Source organism: Acomys minous (assembly GCF_964271855.1).
Source record: "Acomys minous genome assembly, chromosome: 8".
Taxonomy (NCBI): domain Eukaryota; kingdom Metazoa; phylum Chordata; class Mammalia; order Rodentia; family Muridae; genus Acomys; species Acomys minous.
The window spans coordinates 112,930,646-112,948,345 of NC_140489.1; the positions used below are offsets into that span (position 1 = coordinate 112,930,646).

Genomic DNA, 17,700 nt, shown 5'->3' on the forward strand with positions numbered 1-17,700 from the left:
ATACTCCTCCAGACTCCCGGTAACAAAAGTTGAACTCGCTGCTTTGTGGCCCCAGCCACCTGAGCAGGTAGTAGTTGGCAATGTGCGAGACGGTTAGCTTCAACTTTTTAGGAGCAGGTACCCGCAGGCTACAACCGAGAGCCCCGACCCTTTCTCCTAGGTTTAGGAGGAGGAGGAGGAGGTTCCCATCATAGAGGTGAGGAAAGCCCTGGAGGGAAAGTGACACTTGGGCTCTTGGGGTTTGGCTTGACCAGGGTGCAGAGAGGACGTGGGGGACGGGGATAGGAGTCCGAGAAGGGCGTGAGCTGGAAGCAGTGCAGAACCAAAGCCGTGATTGACCTCTGTCCCGGGCTAGGGCTGGATTATCAAAGCCGGGGCGGGGACCGTGCAAGCTGCTTGGCAACCCTAAGAGGTTGCAGAGGGTGTGGCCTGGACCGGATCTATTCCCACACCTGAAATGTAAACACGTGACCGTCCCGAAATTCCATAGCTTCCACCTTACTTTCCCAGCACTCCACCCAGTTTAGGACCCAGATAGCCAGCATTATGTCCAAACTTTAGGACACCATCTCAGACTGCTAAAAGTTATCTATAAAAGCACACGGGCAATGGAGTGGTCATGTTGCGGGTCTCAATAAGCTTTACTGCTACACATTTTCAAAAGCTGTAACCAAGTGGCCACTCAATGCTTTCCTAATCTCCTTAGGCACTACACCTAAGAACTACTGTTCCCTAATGCCTAATGGCTTTTCAGAAACTGGGTCTCATCAAGACTGTTAAGGAATAAAGACAGACTACTTACAGGTAATGGCCTCGTGTTTTGTGTTTTTAAAACTTTTCTATCATGTTGCGTACAGTGAAATTATGCATTTATTAAACTCACAAATTGTTTTACACCAAACCAGGTGTGGTGGCACATGCCTGCCAACCAAGCACGTGGGAAGCTGAGGCAGGAGCATCACTGCCAAGTCATGACAACCGAGTTGGGCTATGTATGTTTATTGGACTGTTTAATTGACTAAGAGATGTTGGGAAGTGGTCCTTTCTGTACCACATGAACAGGCTTCCGATTGTATGGTGTTTAGTTATCTTAAAGCATCAGATTGTGACTGTGTTGCTTGCCATGTCTGCCCTAGAAGTGCACATCATGAGATTTAGTTCAGGATAAACCTTAAGGCTATGCTATCTTGAGCTATCCCCAACCATGCATGCTTTTTCCCAGCGTCTTTCTGCCCATTGAAGGCACTGCCTTCTGCCTGTGCTGTGGGTGGGGAGCTGTTTGTCTTCTTTAGGCCGAACATGCAGATAATTAATCCTGGATCCAGATAAGCACATATAAGTATCCCAAATCGGGACCAGCTCTGCTTGGTTTCTCTGCTCTTTTCATGCTTAAAGTTTCCAGGACTTGCATCCGTTGCTTGTACCAGAAGGTTCTAATGGTTTCACAGTTTTTGTTTGCTGGGATTATCATCTCTGCAGATAGCCGACGGTTTGCATCACTAGTAGACTTCTTTCAAAGGGAAAAGACATTTCAGAAGGGTTGGAACAGACTTTCAAGCTTTGTTTGTTCCATTTTGGCAGGAGTTAACTACTCCTTTTCTCAAAGACCCAGATTTTCCTGTAAGGGCCGGATTTGCCATATGGGTTGGGCCACAAATAAAAAGGTGGCTGTAAGTAACTGCTCACAAATACTTTGTTCCTTTTGGGATCTATCCATACAGCTAAACCCAATGAACTCTGCAACTCCCACCCCCATCCCCCCTGTAAGCCTCTGCTTTGCTACAAGTAGCACTGAAGATCAGACACTTGCTTTGAATAAGAGAAAGGGCTTCCCTCTTCTGTGATTAGAAACATATAGAGGTCATCTGGGCTTCACTCTTAGATTTATGGTTGCTTGAATACTTCCTGTAAAAGGAGACTCACTGCTGTGCAAAAGACATCCACCTTATCATTAGATAAATACAGCTAGTGAAAGTTTCTCCAGAGTAGTAGCTTTGCGTACCAGGTGCTTACAAGGAGCCAAGAACTTTCCATGTATTATCTTATTTAATTCACACAGCAACCTGATAGCTTAGGTCATATTATCTCCTTTTTATGACATCACAGGTTTATTAAGCCACTCAAGGTCACACAGAAACACAGGAGGCTCAGTTTTTAACAGAGGCAGCTTAATAGTAAATGCTAGATTTGTAGCCACCAGTCTGTTCTGATTATATACCGTAGTCTACCATATTTTTTTTCTTACAATAAGCCATACATAATTTTTGTAGAGCAATGACGATTAGAGGATTAGATTCTGGAATACAGAAAAGGAGAGCCAAAGCCGCTGCTATCCGGCAGTTTGTCACAAATAACCCAGTCAGTAAATGAACAGACAGAAGAAATACAGATGCCCAATAAACACATGGAAAGACTGTCCATCCTCACCAGTCAGCAGAGAAATGCAAGTGCAGACTACACAGAGATTCCATCTTACCCCAGCGAGAATGTCAGTCAGTAAGAAAAGAAACAACTGCTGGCGTGGATGTGGACAAAAGGGAGCCCTTATGTGGGAATGTAAACTAGCCCTACCTCTGTGAAAACTGGTGGAGAGGTTTCCCAAGAAGCTAGAAGTAGATCAACCATATGGCCCTGCTCTACCCTTCCTGCGTATCTATCCAAAGACTCAAAATCAGCATTTTCCCAGAGATGGCTACACATCAATGTTTATTGCAGCACAATCCACAGCAGCTAAGTTATGGAAGCAACCTAGGTGTTCATCAAGAGAGAAATGGATAAGAAAAATGTGCTATCTATACACAATAGAATTTTTTTTTCAGCCATCAAGTAGACTGAAGCTATGTCATTTGTGGGAAAATGGATGTAACCGGAGACATAAAGCCAGTCTCAGAAAGACAATATCATGTTTTCTCTCATTTGTAGCTCCTGCATTCTATATAGTCACACAAAATCATGTGTGTATATATATTAAATGAAATGAGAAGTGAAACTGTCTATGGGAAAACAGGATTAGCAGGAAGGGGAAGGCCAAAAAAAGGGAAGTTAAGGAGGGTAGTAAGGCAGTGTATGCTCAAAATACAGTATATGGCTTTTTAAAATAAAACAAAACAAAACAAAACAAAAACACACCAACCCAGAAGCACAGCAGCACAGGAGAACAACATTAGTACACATTAGAAGATTTGGGACCACCCTTCAGTGAGCCAGTCTCTTCTGGGGTCTTACCTTAAAGATTTCTTTTTTCTTCCTTCCTTCCTTCCTTTCTTTTTTTTTAAATTTAGTATACAGTATTCCACCTGAATGTGTGCCTGCAATGCAGAAGAGGGCACCAGATCTCATTATAGATGGTTGTGAGCCACCATGTGGTTGCTGGGAATTGAACTTGGGACCTCTGGAAGAGCAGCCAGTGCTCTTAACCACTGAGCTATCACTGTGCTAGCTCCCATTTTTACTGGTCTACTTTTGTGGCTTACTGATTTCAGTCCTGATTTAACATAACTAGCACTCACATTTTTGATACACTAGTGACCCTGCAGAAGGAATAACTAACTAGCAAAGCTTAGGTCAAAAGAAGATTGTGGAGGCTGGAGAGATGTCTCGGGGATTAAGATGTCTTCCAGAGGATTCTAGTTCAGCTCCCTGCACTCCTATAAGGTGACCCTCAAATGCCTCTATCTCTGGCTGCAGAAGATCGGATATGTTCATGTGAACATACCTATAGGTGGACATGCATAGTTAAATTATCTGCAGAGACTACAACCAGGCCATACATTGGGGAGAAGATCAAATGTGTTATGTGAAATAATATGATGTAAGTAACTGTGGGGTGTGTGTGTGTGTGTGTGTGTGTGTGTGTGTGTGTGTGTGCGCGCGCGCGCGTGTGCACGTCTGTTTGTCTAGGGAGGCCTGAAGATGGTACAAAACCCTGCAGGAGCTGTAGTTACAGGTAGTTATGAACCGCCTGATATGGATGCTTGGAACCAGTATATGTTCTGAACTACTGAAGTGACTCTCCAGCCTAATTGTGTGTGTTGAGAGGATGGAGATAGCAAGAGCAAAGGACAATGAATCTAAAAAGTCTGATTGCTTTTGTGAAATTTATTTCTCACCTAGCCCAGGCTGGCCTCCTACTTACTTTGTGGCTGAGAGCAACCTTGAACTTTTAATCCTCCTGCCCCCCATCTCAAGCTGGATTTGTAAGTTTGTACCATACTAACGAGTTTCATATGGTTACTTAAGAATGAAGCCAGAGGCTTTGACATGCTAGACAAACGCTCATCTGGGTAACATCTGCAGCTTACTTTTTGTAGACAAAAACCAAAACAAAACCTTACACTTTTCAAGTCTTCACGAAATATAATTAGCAATAAATGATGCAGTACATGGTGCAATTATGTATATTTATATATTACATATATCATATATTCTGAAATTATTATTGCAGAGCAGCTGGAAAGGTTTTTGTCTTAAGAAAAGGAAAGAACCAGTTCATGAAGAGGCTCGTAACCTGCTGGCCTCTCAGGGTTATGTAGCAGCGGAGACGTCCGGGAGGTGCAGCCCATCTCTACTCCAGCTCCACTCTGAACCAGGCTACCTGCCTCTGTCTCTTTTCCTGAAGGACCTCACGGAATTATTTCCTACTAAGGCTATTAGAGAGTGTCAATGAGAAAACACACACAAACCTAGTGCCTGGCATCACAGGAAGTGCACAAAGCACTACGAGCCATTATTTGGGGCATATGTAAGTGCGTCTTCCCACCAGAACTTAGTGGTAGGGTTCCATTGCTCAAGACGGTATATGCTTTGGTCACAGAATATAGAGGAATCAAGTTGATACTGACCATGAGGTGCCCTCCCTGCTGGCTAGCTGTTATAGTACCGGAAGGTGCTGTGCAGGCTGCTGAGGAGTGGGGTTGGGGGAGTCACCAGTGTTACCCAGCTGTGAACTCTGTAAGCTATAATACCTGATGACATGGCAAGATAGGCTCATGGGTACAGTAGTGGTGTGGATGTCATGGGGGAGACCAAACACATTCTGATTGGGTTTTAAAGGCTGCTCCACAGTAACAAACACATGCCTAGCACTGCAAATATGGCCCAGTATCCACAGTTGGAAAGCTCATTGGCCCCAGGGGCGAACCTACTATTATTTTGCTAAATAAAAATAGTGTCAAATTGCCCTGTAAATCCCTATCTCTTGTCTCATGGATTAGCGAAGCTCTCAGACTCATCAGGGAAGTTTCTTTTTGGTATGGACCATGGTTAAGACAGAAATTCACAACTGTCCAAGAGTGTCTATGGCATGTTCCCAACCACAAATGGGACATCTCTAATACAGCCCTCCCTCAAAGCTCAGGGACTTTCTTGGAAAAGGAGGAAGAAATTTTATAAAAGCCAGAGGCTGGGGGAGGGGGGAGCACCAGAGCCAACCAATGTCTTCTAGACATGACAGGACCACTGCCTTCCTGAACTGATAGCATCTGTGGTTGCCTGTACAGGACCTGCAAAAAAAAAAAAAACCAAGATGGTTTGTCATGAAGGGCATGGGGTGGATAGCTCACATGTCCCATCCCCAGCTGAAGAGCTATTGACATACGATGCTCCTGGGAGAGAAGGAGTCAGTGTTTCTCAAGGGTATGGGCCCTGCTGGTAGGTCGACTGTGCTCCATTGGATGGTTCCACACCCATGAGTGAGTATATGGGCAGCACAGAGTGACTAGATGGGCTACTAAGAAAAGCGAGGGCATGAAGCTGGGACAGGGAGGGAGTGCCCAGGGATGAGTGGGGGGTGAAGAACATGTCTGCATATATGGACTTCTCCAAGGATTAATAAGATGCTTTTGTTAATTTTTATGTGGATGGGCATTTTGCCTGCATGTATGTCTGAGTGGCAAGGAGGTCAGAAGAGGGTGTCAGATCCCCTAGGACTGGAGTTACAGATGCTTGTGAGCCATCATATGGGCACTCAAGAGGCAGAAGCAGAAAGGTCTCCAGCGTGTGGTGAGGCTGAGCTACGTAACAACACTGGCCTCAGGGGCGGATGAATGAACGAATGAATAAATGAATGAGTGAATGAATGAGAAACAAATACTGAAAGACGACAGCCATGAGGATAGAGTTAGAGATGTGATTTAGGAAGTTATCACAACATATGTCAATTAAGGCCCAGAGTAGTGAGGCCAGAGAGACATCAAAGAACGTGAGAGACTTGGGAGCTAGCGCTCATAGGTTTGGGGAAAGGTGAAGACAGGCAAAGCGTGCATAGAATGCAGCCCTTCTGGCTTGGGCATAGAGGAAGTGTGGTGTCGGTGTCTAACCGGGAACTGGTGCTGTTTGGGAAAAGGTTCTAGCCCCAGGTCAAAGTGGACGATTGTGTTCCATGTCTGTTGCATTGGAGGTGCTCAACTGAAAATGGTGGGCGAGAAATATTTGGGTCTGATACCTAGAAAAGATCTCTGAGACAGTAGGGAGTCATTTAGAAAGACTTACTGATCGTTAGAAAGACATAGAGTGCCAGACACTCTAAGATTCAGATGATGTGACAGGACACGGGCCCTGCACCTAAGTAGGGAACATGGATGCGGTTTCACCTTGCAGTGAGAGACTTGCAGGGGAGCAGAGCCTCTTGGGTACCAGATGCCTCTTGGGAATAACATGGTTCTTTTTCAAACTAATACATTTTAAATTCTTTCATTAAAGCAGCATGCTTGACATTTATTTTCAGGGCCTGGAGTGTGGCTCAGTGATAGAACGCTTGCTTAGTATGCATGGAGCTCTGTGACAGTCTGGGCATGGTGGGTCAATCCCACAGTCCCAGCGCTAGGGACTGCAGAAAAATTTAACTGGCATGTTTAAAGCCAACTTGGGATGTATAGTTTTAGGCCAGCCCAGGGAACTGAGTGAGATCCTATCTTAAAAGAACACAATATTGTAAAAAAAAAAAAAAAAAGCATTTATTTGCAGGTAAGGCAAGCCTCTGCCTAGGAGTGGGTGCGGCTGGGAGTCTTCAGGTGTTGTTTCTCAGCCTTTGCTGTGTTGCTCTAAGCAATCCAGCTCCCGGATTTACATGTCTCCTAGCCCAGTGGCCCTCAATGAAGGTTTTGTTAGTGTTTGGGGCGGAACAGATTCCCTGTGTGGGATGGTCCCCCATGCATTATAATATTGCTGCAGCCCACAGTCAGTGCTGCTGCCGGGCATATTGACTTCACACGCAAGCAAGCCTATTTCCAAATGCCTAAGCTTTGTCTGGGGAGTGCATGTATCTGCATCGAAAATGCCTATCAGTTGTTTCTCTTGGGAAAATTATCACCCACACCTAAACAATTAGCAGACTTTTCCATCTCGTATCATATTCCCCGAGAAAAGTTTTGATATGCAATATATTGTCCTTTACTATGTTTCCAATATTTACCACCCAGGTAATATTTCTGTGGTATCTGTAAATTTATACCCAAGACACCTTTATCACATGGTCTCTGGGGTCACATAGGAGACCACCAGTTCAAGTCTGTGCAAGTGACAGGTCTTCTTCAGAGAAGAAGAAATATCTAAGTGGGTACTTAAAAGACAACAAAAAGAATTAGCCAGCACTAGGTTTGGGTGTGGTCTGTTTCCTTAAGGAGCCTTGCCTTGGAGACTTCTTCCCCAGGGAAAGTAACAGACCCTGATATAAGATCTGGGACCTAGTACAAAGTTCTGGGACATTGAATGTGTACTGCATGGAAGCCTTGGAGGACACTAGCCTCTGCCATTCTGCTTTTGGTTTTAAATCAGAGGAGACGGTTACACTTTAATTCAGTCTTTATTATAGCTAGCCTATTTGGCAGGCAGCTCATTATAGGCAATATCTTTTTTTTTTTGCTAGCTTAAATGATAATATTTAAAACAATTTCACAAGGTTCCAAAATACTACAGCTAAGACCACTTAATAATACAGTGCATGGCATCCTTTACAGCAGTGTATAGGCAGTATCTTAAAGGCTATTTTCCTTTATCTGTTTATGAATGACAAGGACTCATTGTGTAAGCCAGGCTGTTTCAAATTCTGGATCCTCCTGTTTCTGCTTCCTGGGTGTTGGGACTACAGGCAGGTAATAACGTGTGTGACGAAAACACATTCCTTTTTTCTTTCTTCCACATTGTTTTTAATTAGCATTCAAAGTAATGGCTTTCATTATGGCTGTTTTTGTTTTTGTTTTGTTTTGGCGGGGGTGGTGGTGGTGGTGGTGGTGTACAGGGTTTCTCTCTGTAGCCCTGGTTGTCCTGGAGTCAATTTGTAGACCAGGCTGGCCTCAAGTTCACAGCAATCCACCTGCCTCTGCCTCCCTGAGTGCTGAGATTAAAGGCATTATGGCATTTTCACACACACTGTTTTTGATGATCTTTCTCCCTCATTCCCTCCCCTTCTCCTGCTGGTCCCCCTTCCTCTCCCTGGTGATGGCACCTGGTTTATTTTGATTCACATGTGTTTTATTATCTGGCTTCTTATTTTGAACAGTGATCACTTCTTCCTACCATGTCCCCACTGTCTGCCATGGGGCCCTCATCAGAGCCAGTGCTGTATAGTATGGATTTTCCACCCCCATACTCTGAGCTAAATAAATCTATCTCCTTTATAAAGTTTTCTTGGCTTGGGTATTTTTGTATTAGAAAACTAATGGAAAGATTATAGCCAAAGAGCCCAAAGGTGACAGATGGGGCAGGTCTCCTAAGCAGGAACGAGTTTAGAAAAAAGGCAAAGGCAGGAAATGTAGTGAGGCTGGTAAAATGCTTGCCCTACCACAAAGCCCTGAGTTCAGTCTTCTGCTCTGCATAAAATGGGATGACTCAGATTCATAATCCAAGGATTTAGAAAGACAAGACAAGAAGATAAAAAGTAAAAAATAAAATAAAATAAAAATAGAGCCGGGCGTGGTGGCGTACGCCTTTAATCCCAGCACTTGGGAGGCAGAGGCAGGTGGATCGCTGTGAAAATGACGGCTGAATTAATGTGTGATGTATCAACTCTCAACTAGTGAATCACAGTAAAAAACGTACAGTATGGCCAGAAAATGGGCTCCTGGAGAACCTTAGCGGGTTCACCGGAGAAGGCCAGGAAGGTGAGTCCCTGTAGACACAGGCCTGAGGTCGAGTGGCAGCCACTGCCATGCACTGTTCAGGGCTCCTTTTAGAGGAACACCTGCTTTGGGGAGCAGGCTAGCTCACGGCCGCCAGCCACCATGTTTTGGGGATCCATCGTAGCAACTGTGTAGAGGTCTCCCTGCTCCCAGCCAGTGACTGATCATGCCCATTCCTGCCCACTTCTTATTCCTTCCTCAGGATTGGCACAGATGAGCATCTTGCACTAATTCAACTTTACCATCTTCTGTACTGGTGCAAATGATACCAGTGTGCTGGGTGTGGTGGCACGCTCCTAGAATCCCTATGCTTGGGAGGTGGATCAGGAGGTCAGAGACATCTTCAGCCACATAGTCTGAGGCTGGGCTACATTAGATTGTCTCTACCAAACATAAACGAACAAAAGGATCAACAAAGCAAACACGCTATGTCAAAGAGAGAGCAAGAAAGAGGAAGGTGGAAGCCTATCCTAACAGCTGTCTTTGGGAATTACTACTGACTTCCTGTTCTCTTGTCTGCTGTTTCTTCTCTCCAAAACTGTCTCCTCTGAAATCCTTTCAGCTGTTCTCTTGCATCATGGGCTCCACGCAGCCCATCTGCACTCCCCCAACTGGACACATTTAGTTACTATCTTTCTAAGACTCTGGGACTAAGAATTGAGCTCAGAGTTACACATTCATTCTGGGCAATGCTGATCCTTTGGGATTGTAACTACCTGTTATCTAATTGCTACATTGTAGCTTCAGTTCTTTTCTAGCCTTAGTAAACTGAGCCTGATAGTGCCCAACTAACATACAGCATTAACTGCTATTTATTGCATCAATGTAACCTCTTACTGTCATTCTCACCTCCAACCTGGCCTGTGTTCCGAATCAAGAAAAAAGCTCCAGGACACAGGTAAATCTCAACGGTAGAATGCCTGCCTGGGGTGTATGAATCTCTGGCTCCATTCCACAGCAAAGAACATCACACAGACAAAAAATTTAACATACTCTCTCGCCCCCTGCCTATGCCAAATCCCAGCATCATGGACCTTTTTGCTTTTCAACCCAGCACTGCCGTAAGGGGTTGAGAGGAGAAAAGATGGCCCTGCACATCTAGTGTTCCTGCTCTGCACACAGTTTCTGGGGCCAGAAATAATAAAAGCAGATCAGCGCCATCAAACCTGAGAACTGACGACCTTTACCTCATCCTGCTGCCAAGAGAGACTTTTGAGAGACACTTTGCATAGACAAGAACCACCTGCCTTCTTGAAAATCCAAGATGTCAAGGCATCCTTGCTGGCCTACATAGTGAGTAACGGATGGCTCTTTTGGAGCCTTGAGGATGAAGGCTATGCAGAAAATTGGCAGCAGAAGATTGGGAAGTATAGGCCACCCACTGACTGGATAGGAGAGAGACTTCTGACCCCCAAAGGGTCACAACCCACAGGTTGAGAACTGTTGGGCTAGACCAAGCTGAGCCCAAACAAAGCCAGCTACAAAATGGGGTTTCTGGGGTAGATTATCCCACCTTGTGACTCAGCAGGTGCTTCTGCTGTGCTTAGCACAGAAGCTGTGTTTACAGCTGTTGATCCCTTGCGATGCGTGTGTGCATGCACACACCGACAGCAAAGCAAGTAGTCACAGAGCTCAAAGTAGCCCATTCATTCACTTCAGACCAGGATTGGAGTTTCTGAAACTGAATGTCCAGGTAAGTGATTCTAATACCATGCCAGGCATTTTCTGTTACTTCCTACTCCCTGCTCACTGGAGCAAGGTGAGAGAGGAAGTAATCCATTTCTCAAACTGACCCAGACCTCTGTCTTAGGAAATGGATCCAGCTTGCTGAGCCTGAGCTCATAGCAAACCCCATCTGGACCAAGGCATGTCTTCTGGCATTAAAGATAGACTTCAGTTTGGGATCTAATCCTCCAGTTTCCTGAATTAGGACTGTGCTCACTTAGGACTCATCTGGTGTCATGAGCTTTCCCAGCTGAGTATCTAATACAATCAGAACATCAGAACGTTTCAACATACGGTGGCGGAACAAGTGTCCTCATGGTAATTAGAAATGAAAGGAAGGGATCTCGTGAAAAACCCCCTACTGCTTTGTGTCTGTCTGCAAATGGATGAGCTCCTGTGTGAAATGTGTTGGTAGGGGCTGGAGCGATGGCTCCACAGTTAAAAGTGTGTACTTCTCTCTCTCTCTCTCTCTCTCTCTCTCTCTCTCTCTCTCTCTCTCTCTCTCTCTCTCTCTCTGTGTGTGTGTGTGTGTGTCTCTGTGTGTGTGTCACTAATAATATCCAGAAAAAAAAAGATTAGCTGGCTGTGATGACACATGCCTTTAATCCCAGCACTCAGGAGGCAGAGGCAGGTGGATCCTTGTGAGCTCCGAGCCAACCTGATCTACACAGCAAGTTCTAGGTCATGCTTTGCTGAAAATATCTATGTTTAAACAACTGCACATGACTATGAGACTATATTAGTTGTTAGACTATATTAGTTAGTTTTCCTTCCTGCTGTTGTGGTAAAACATCATGACCAAATGGAAGAAAGACTTTATTTTGACTTATGGTCTCAGTGGGAAAAAACTCCATCCTGGCTGGGAAGCATGGCCATAACGGGGGGGGGGGGGGGGGGGGCATGGCCTTTGTGCAGGGGCACCCCTGCCACGTACTGCCTGACCCCAGCAGCTCTCTGAAACACAGTGGAAGAACCCCTGACCCTTAACTATTGGATTCCTTGTGTCTGTAAAGCCAGTACCACATGGATGGCACAGCCAAGTTCCATTGCAAATTTGGGATGAAAGACCTTAGCCTTTCAGAGTCACATTATTATCAGCTTTCATTTGTAATTACTTTCCAGGAGCGGGGAAAACTACTTAGCCCTGAGGGCACCCCTCCCTTTGTTCCAGCCAGCAGCTTCTCCTTAATGCGTGGCATCTCTTCCAGCACAAGCTTTGGCCTTGATATTAAGCTTACTAATGTTCTTTTCCTCTCCAAACTATATAGGTTGTGTTTGTTTCTGACTACTTACTTGTTCTTCTTTCTTTCTTTCTTTTTCTTCCTTTCTTTCACTAAAGACCAGCATAAGGGAACTCAGAACCATGCTACAGAGTCAATATTATACTGTCACCAGATACATTAGTCCATTTCTTTGAAACTTAGCCTCTGGCAAGTTCTTAGGGCAAGGGCAGAAGACAGGCACATTCTTTGCAGAACTATCACAAGAGCAACCTCCAGCCCCAGTTGCTGTTGAAACCCTTTCTCCCCTCTGAAGCCCACTGAGCCAGGCCTCTGCAGTCTTCTTTCCTCTCAGCCTCCTATTTGAACTGCCTCTTATGCTTTATTTACAACATTCAACTCCTTTCCTAGTCCAAAGTTCCGAAGTAGCATGGATAAGAGCCCAAGGTTATGTTGTACCCCAGAATTGATTGGAGTCACAGGGAGAAGGGCAATGGGAAACACAGCAGTTCTTTTGAGCCATCAAAATACTGTGCTGTCTGGTTGTGCCTAAGAAGTCACAGCCTGGGGACAGCTTGCTTTTCTGGCTTAGTTTGCACAGCTCTTTAACGTTTATAAATGTTTGCACTTTTTTTTTGTCTCATTTTAGCTTTAGAATGACTTAACAAATTATCATCCACAATTTACAGGTGGGGAAATTGAAGCTTAAAGAAGTGAGAGCTAAAAGCAGATCATAATTATCATCAGTCCTGGTCAATTAAACATTTACTGAGCCATGATTACTGAGTTTTGTGATATTACATACTTGGGTTCAAAAAATGAGTATCGTGTTCGCACAGTCCTCACACACTCTGAGCATCACCCCTTTCTTCCCAGAGGTTGATGTCTCACATTAGCTCAAGCTGCATAGATCATGGTGAGACCCAACACAGATGGCCACGTCCACACACAGCTGGACACAGAGATGGCAGGGCACGTTCACAGGTCCAGGCCTTTGATGTAGTCATCAGAATGACAAAGATGACTTGGGGACTTTTAGACACTGCATTGAGAGGTCTTAAACATTGTCACAACCACAATGGAAGAAGATTTAGCAAGATCTGCTAATATTCTCTTGTCTTACAGTCTAGCAATTCTACTCCATGTGATCCTAAAAGGAAACTCTCCCTTGGATGCAAAGAAGGCATGGGTATGATCACTGAAGCATCAAATACAACAGAAAATTACCCCCAAATAACATACATCTCCATCAACACAGCGAACGAGGGCATTGTTGTGTGATCATAGTTTAATTAAACCACACAGCGTCCCGTAGGCCCTGGGTTCAGTTCCCAGTGCTGCAAATGAGTGAATAAATGAGTGAGAACCAGAATGCACATACATCTAAAAAAGATGCGATGCTGAGTGGAAAAAAAGAGTGATGCAAGATATGTCGCAGATGCGAGCGTTTGAGGTAGAATCAGACATTGCCATGTGTGATAAGCATTTTTAAATAGGCACAGTAATAATCTCTGCATGTAGGATAGTATGTGCTTTTGCTGAGGAAGTAAGAATCACAACAGAGGGCAAAGCTAAATCCATTGTGTTTCCCTGTTTAGCAAGTGAGCCTGAAGCAAATACAACGACACTAAGTTAATATTTCACAGAGTTGTATGCAGAGAACAAACGAGTTTATTATTCTCTATGCTTTTTAAGCTTGAAACATTTCATTTAAAAGTGTAGATGAGCCCCAGGCTCTGGAATTCCAGACCTGTGTAGAATTTTCTTTGCTTCCTTTTAAAGTAAAGTCCGTTGGGGATTGAGCATGCTGGGCAAGGGCTTCACCACCAAGCTGTATCCCCAGCCTTCTTATTACTGTTTTATTTTGAGACAGTGTTTCCCCAGGTTGCACAGAATGACCTCAAACTTACTCTGTAGCCCAGGCAAGCTTTGACCTTGTAATCCTCCTGCCTCAGCCTTGTTATTAGTTGGAGGCCTCCAGGCCTTGCTTGTGCAGAATTTTCTTCCCTCCCTCCCTCCCTCCCTCCATTCCTTTCTTCTTTCCATGTTAAAAATTCCACTTATAATATTAAAAAAATTCCACTTATTCTTTTGATCATTGGCTCAAGCTTCAGTGTTTATCTTCCATTTAAAAGCCTCTGTATGTCCATAAAGCCCTCCTGTGCAGGATGCCCACATGGCCAAGCTTCTTCCATGATGTTTAAGTGCCTTTCCTACAATAGTAATTGGCTTCATTGTGTACATTTTTTTTCCTGGCTACAGGATGAGAATCTTAGGAGTTAGGGCAACGTTTTCAAACTCTTTAATGCTTCCTCAGTGCTCAGTATCACCTAACCAAATTCTAAAGAAAAACCACGTATTAACTCATATAACCCTTCCTACAAAATCTTTACATAAAAAGTTGAAAATAAAAATATATACATATAAAATTTTTTTTAAAGTTGAAAATACTACTTTGAGCCAGCTGTGGTGGCACACACCTATAATCACAGAACTCAGGGAGGCAGAGGCAGGTGGGTCTCTGTGGATTCAAGGCCAGCCTGTTCTATAAAGCCAGTCCAGGACAGCCAAGTATATATAGAGAAACCCTGTCTCAAAATAAAAAGAAAGAAAGGAAGGAAAGAAGAAAGAAAGAAAATACTACTTTGAGCTACATTACTTTTGTTTTGCTTTTCCAGGGTAAGAATTAATTGACAAAAAACAAAAGGAAAAAGAAAACATTCTTAGCAGAGGAAAAATAAAAAGCAACAGGCAGTATAGTGCCCATTCTGAATAATCAACTCTTTAATAATTCAATGTGATGGAAGTCTTATGGGAAGGAGATTTTAAAACTAATTTTATGGAGCCGGTGAGATGGTTTAGCGGTTTGCATGAGAAGGACCCCACAGAATCATGTTTGAACACTTGATGCTCAGTTAGTATGACTATTTGGGAAAGGTTAGGAGGCGTGGCCTCGTCAGAGAAAGTGTACTGCAGGGATGGGGAGTGGGGGTGGAGGGAGGGGAGGCTTTCATGCTCCAAAGCCTCCTACCATCCCCAGTATGCTCTCTGTGAGAGGTTTGCTGTTTGAGTTGTGAACTCTCTCAACTGCTGCTCGAACCACCTGTCACCTGCCACCTGCTACCTGTCATCTGCCACCTGTCACCTGCCACCTGCCACCTGCCACCTGTCATCTACCACCTGCCACCTGCCACCTGCCACCTGTCATCTGCCACCTGTCACCTGCCACCTGCCACCTGTTATCTACCACCTGCCACCTGCCACCTGTCATCTGCCACCTGTCACCTGCCACCTGCCACCTGCCACCTGTCATCTGCCACCTGTCACCTGCCACCTGCCACCTGCCATCTGCCACCTGCCACCTGCCACCTGCCACCTGCTACCTGTCACCTGTCACCTGTCACCTGCCACCTGCCACCTGTCATCTGCCACTTGTCACTTTCCTCCACTCCGCCACCATGGACCCTAATCCTCTAAAACCATAATCACAAAATAAGCTGTTCTAGAAGTTGCCTTGGTTGTGATGTTTTATCACAGCAATAGAAAAATCACTAAAACAGAATAGAAGCGCTTGCTTCTAAGTGTGACAACCTGAGTTTGATCCTGGGGGACCTCATGAAAAACCAGTTCCTACAAGTTGTCTCCAGACTTTCCCACACATGCACTGGTGACCACCCACACACATACAAAATAAATACATGTAATAAATAAATACATAAATAAGATTGGAGAACCAAACTAATTTTATGACTATAGAGATGTTTTATTTATCATGGCTAATTTGTTTTGTTTTCTGGTGTGTCATTGAATCCAGGACCTTGTACATACTAGGTTAGTACTCAATCACTAAGCTAACAAGCACAGGAAATCCTAAGATGTCTCATGTACATCATCTCCTTTGAATTGAGTGTGGGTCACACAAGGAGATAAATTTATGAATAAGTGCAGGGGTGTTTTTTTTTTAAGCAAGATCAGTTATTGCTGTGGTCAAGGTCAAAACTACCCACATTGGGCTAAGGAGTGGGCTCAGAGGGCTGAGGCATGCAAGCCTATGACCTGTATTTGAGCTCCGGAACCCATGGCGCAAGGAAGGAGAGAGCTGATTCTTGAAAGTTGTCCTTTTGAGCCTGGAGAGATGGCTCATCAGAGAAGAGCACTTGCCCCAGAGGACCTGGGTTCAGTTCCCAGAACCCATGTCAGGAGGCTTACAAGTATCTGTAACTCCAGCGCCAGGGGATCTGACATTGTCCTCTGGCCTCCATGTACACCTGTAAAATTAATACATTTTAAAATTATTGTTATTTAGTCCCTGGGAATTCCCCAGTGGCCCTTTTGTGATGTTTTATTGAAGCAAGCTACCAATACCTCATGGTTCTTTGGCCTAGGTGCTGCAACACCCCAGAGATAACCACTCGTGGCGAAGATGATAACTAGTACCCTACTTTAGCAAACTAGTGGGTGTAATAAAGTTGGACCTGTGCATACTGATCACTCAACAACCACAGGCACATTCGGAATGAGCCTTTGTGTCCACTGATAGGAGAATGGATAAATAAATCACCATAAATCTGTTCAATGCAATTCTCTACAGAAGTAAGAATGGATAAGCTACTGTTCCATTAGGAGTTCTTAACCACAGTATGGGTGAATGAGGCCCCACACAAAGGGATGCGTTTGTTTATTTCCCAATGTACTTACTTAGTGGGCAGACAGAGAACAACTTTGTGGATTCGATTCTTTCTTTCCACCTCTGTGTGGGTTCTGGGGATTGAACTCGGGTCATGAGGCTTTTGCTGCAAGTCTCTTTTACCCACTGAGTCACCTTTCATCAGCTGATGCATTTGTTTAGAGTTTAAAAACAAAAATCATTGCATTACAGTGATAGGCGCGGGGATTGTTGTTACCTGGCAGAATGTAATAATTGGAGGAATCTTAGAGGGTCCAACCTGAGCTTTGTGGTGGTCACAGAGGAGTATTTTCATTGTGAAAATTTATTGATATTGAACTGTGATGTGTGCCTTTTTTCCTGTTATGTTCAATAAAAGCTTATTTTAAAAAATATAATCTTGCTAATATTTATGTAACAGTCAAAACACAGAGACACAGCTTACAACCAAATAGATTCTATTAATCTAAATTTGCCTTATCTAGTAATATCATATAAGTGGAAACCTGAACATATAAAATAAAATTTCTCAAAGCTCCTCATACTTTACAATGCAACATGTCAAATTCATGGAAGGAGTAAGGATAATGTTGTAACACAGCCATCCTTCCATTTTATATGTTTCTCATAAGGAGAGAAGTAACTCAACAAGTGCACTGCTCTGTGCACTTTTGCTCAGTTTGAACATTATGTCTGTTAGCAAAGCTCCAAGTTCAGCCCAAATACTCAGCCATTAGATTATGATTTGATGAATTACAATATACCAATACACGATAATGGTACCCATTACAGTGATGCATAGAAGGCCTTGGGTATAATGCAAGATAGATCATTGACTGGAAGAGGAGATGTGTATCATGATTCTAACTATGCAAAAGTGGAAAAGTAGGGACCATAAGCAATACGTTATTGTTATGCTTGTGTGGTAAATGTATGGTTTGGGCAGGTAGGATAGGGTAAATCCCCACAGCCT

At 44.1% G+C, this 17,700-nt stretch overlaps 1 long non-coding RNA gene across 2 annotated transcripts; it reads left to right on the forward strand.

Moving 5' to 3' along the window:
- Positions 1–30: 30 nt before the first annotated feature.
- Positions 31–17,116, forward strand: LOC311603873. 2 transcript variants are annotated; one of them, XR_014781294.1, is made up of 4 exons: positions 31–196; positions 707–804; positions 13,187–13,514; positions 14,740–17,116. It is a non-coding gene; the product is annotated as an uncharacterized lncRNA (long non-coding RNA). The 2 variants fall into 2 exon arrangements; XR_014781293.1 differs by having other exon boundaries at positions 13,187–17,116.
- Positions 17,117–17,700: the final 584 nt, after the last annotated feature.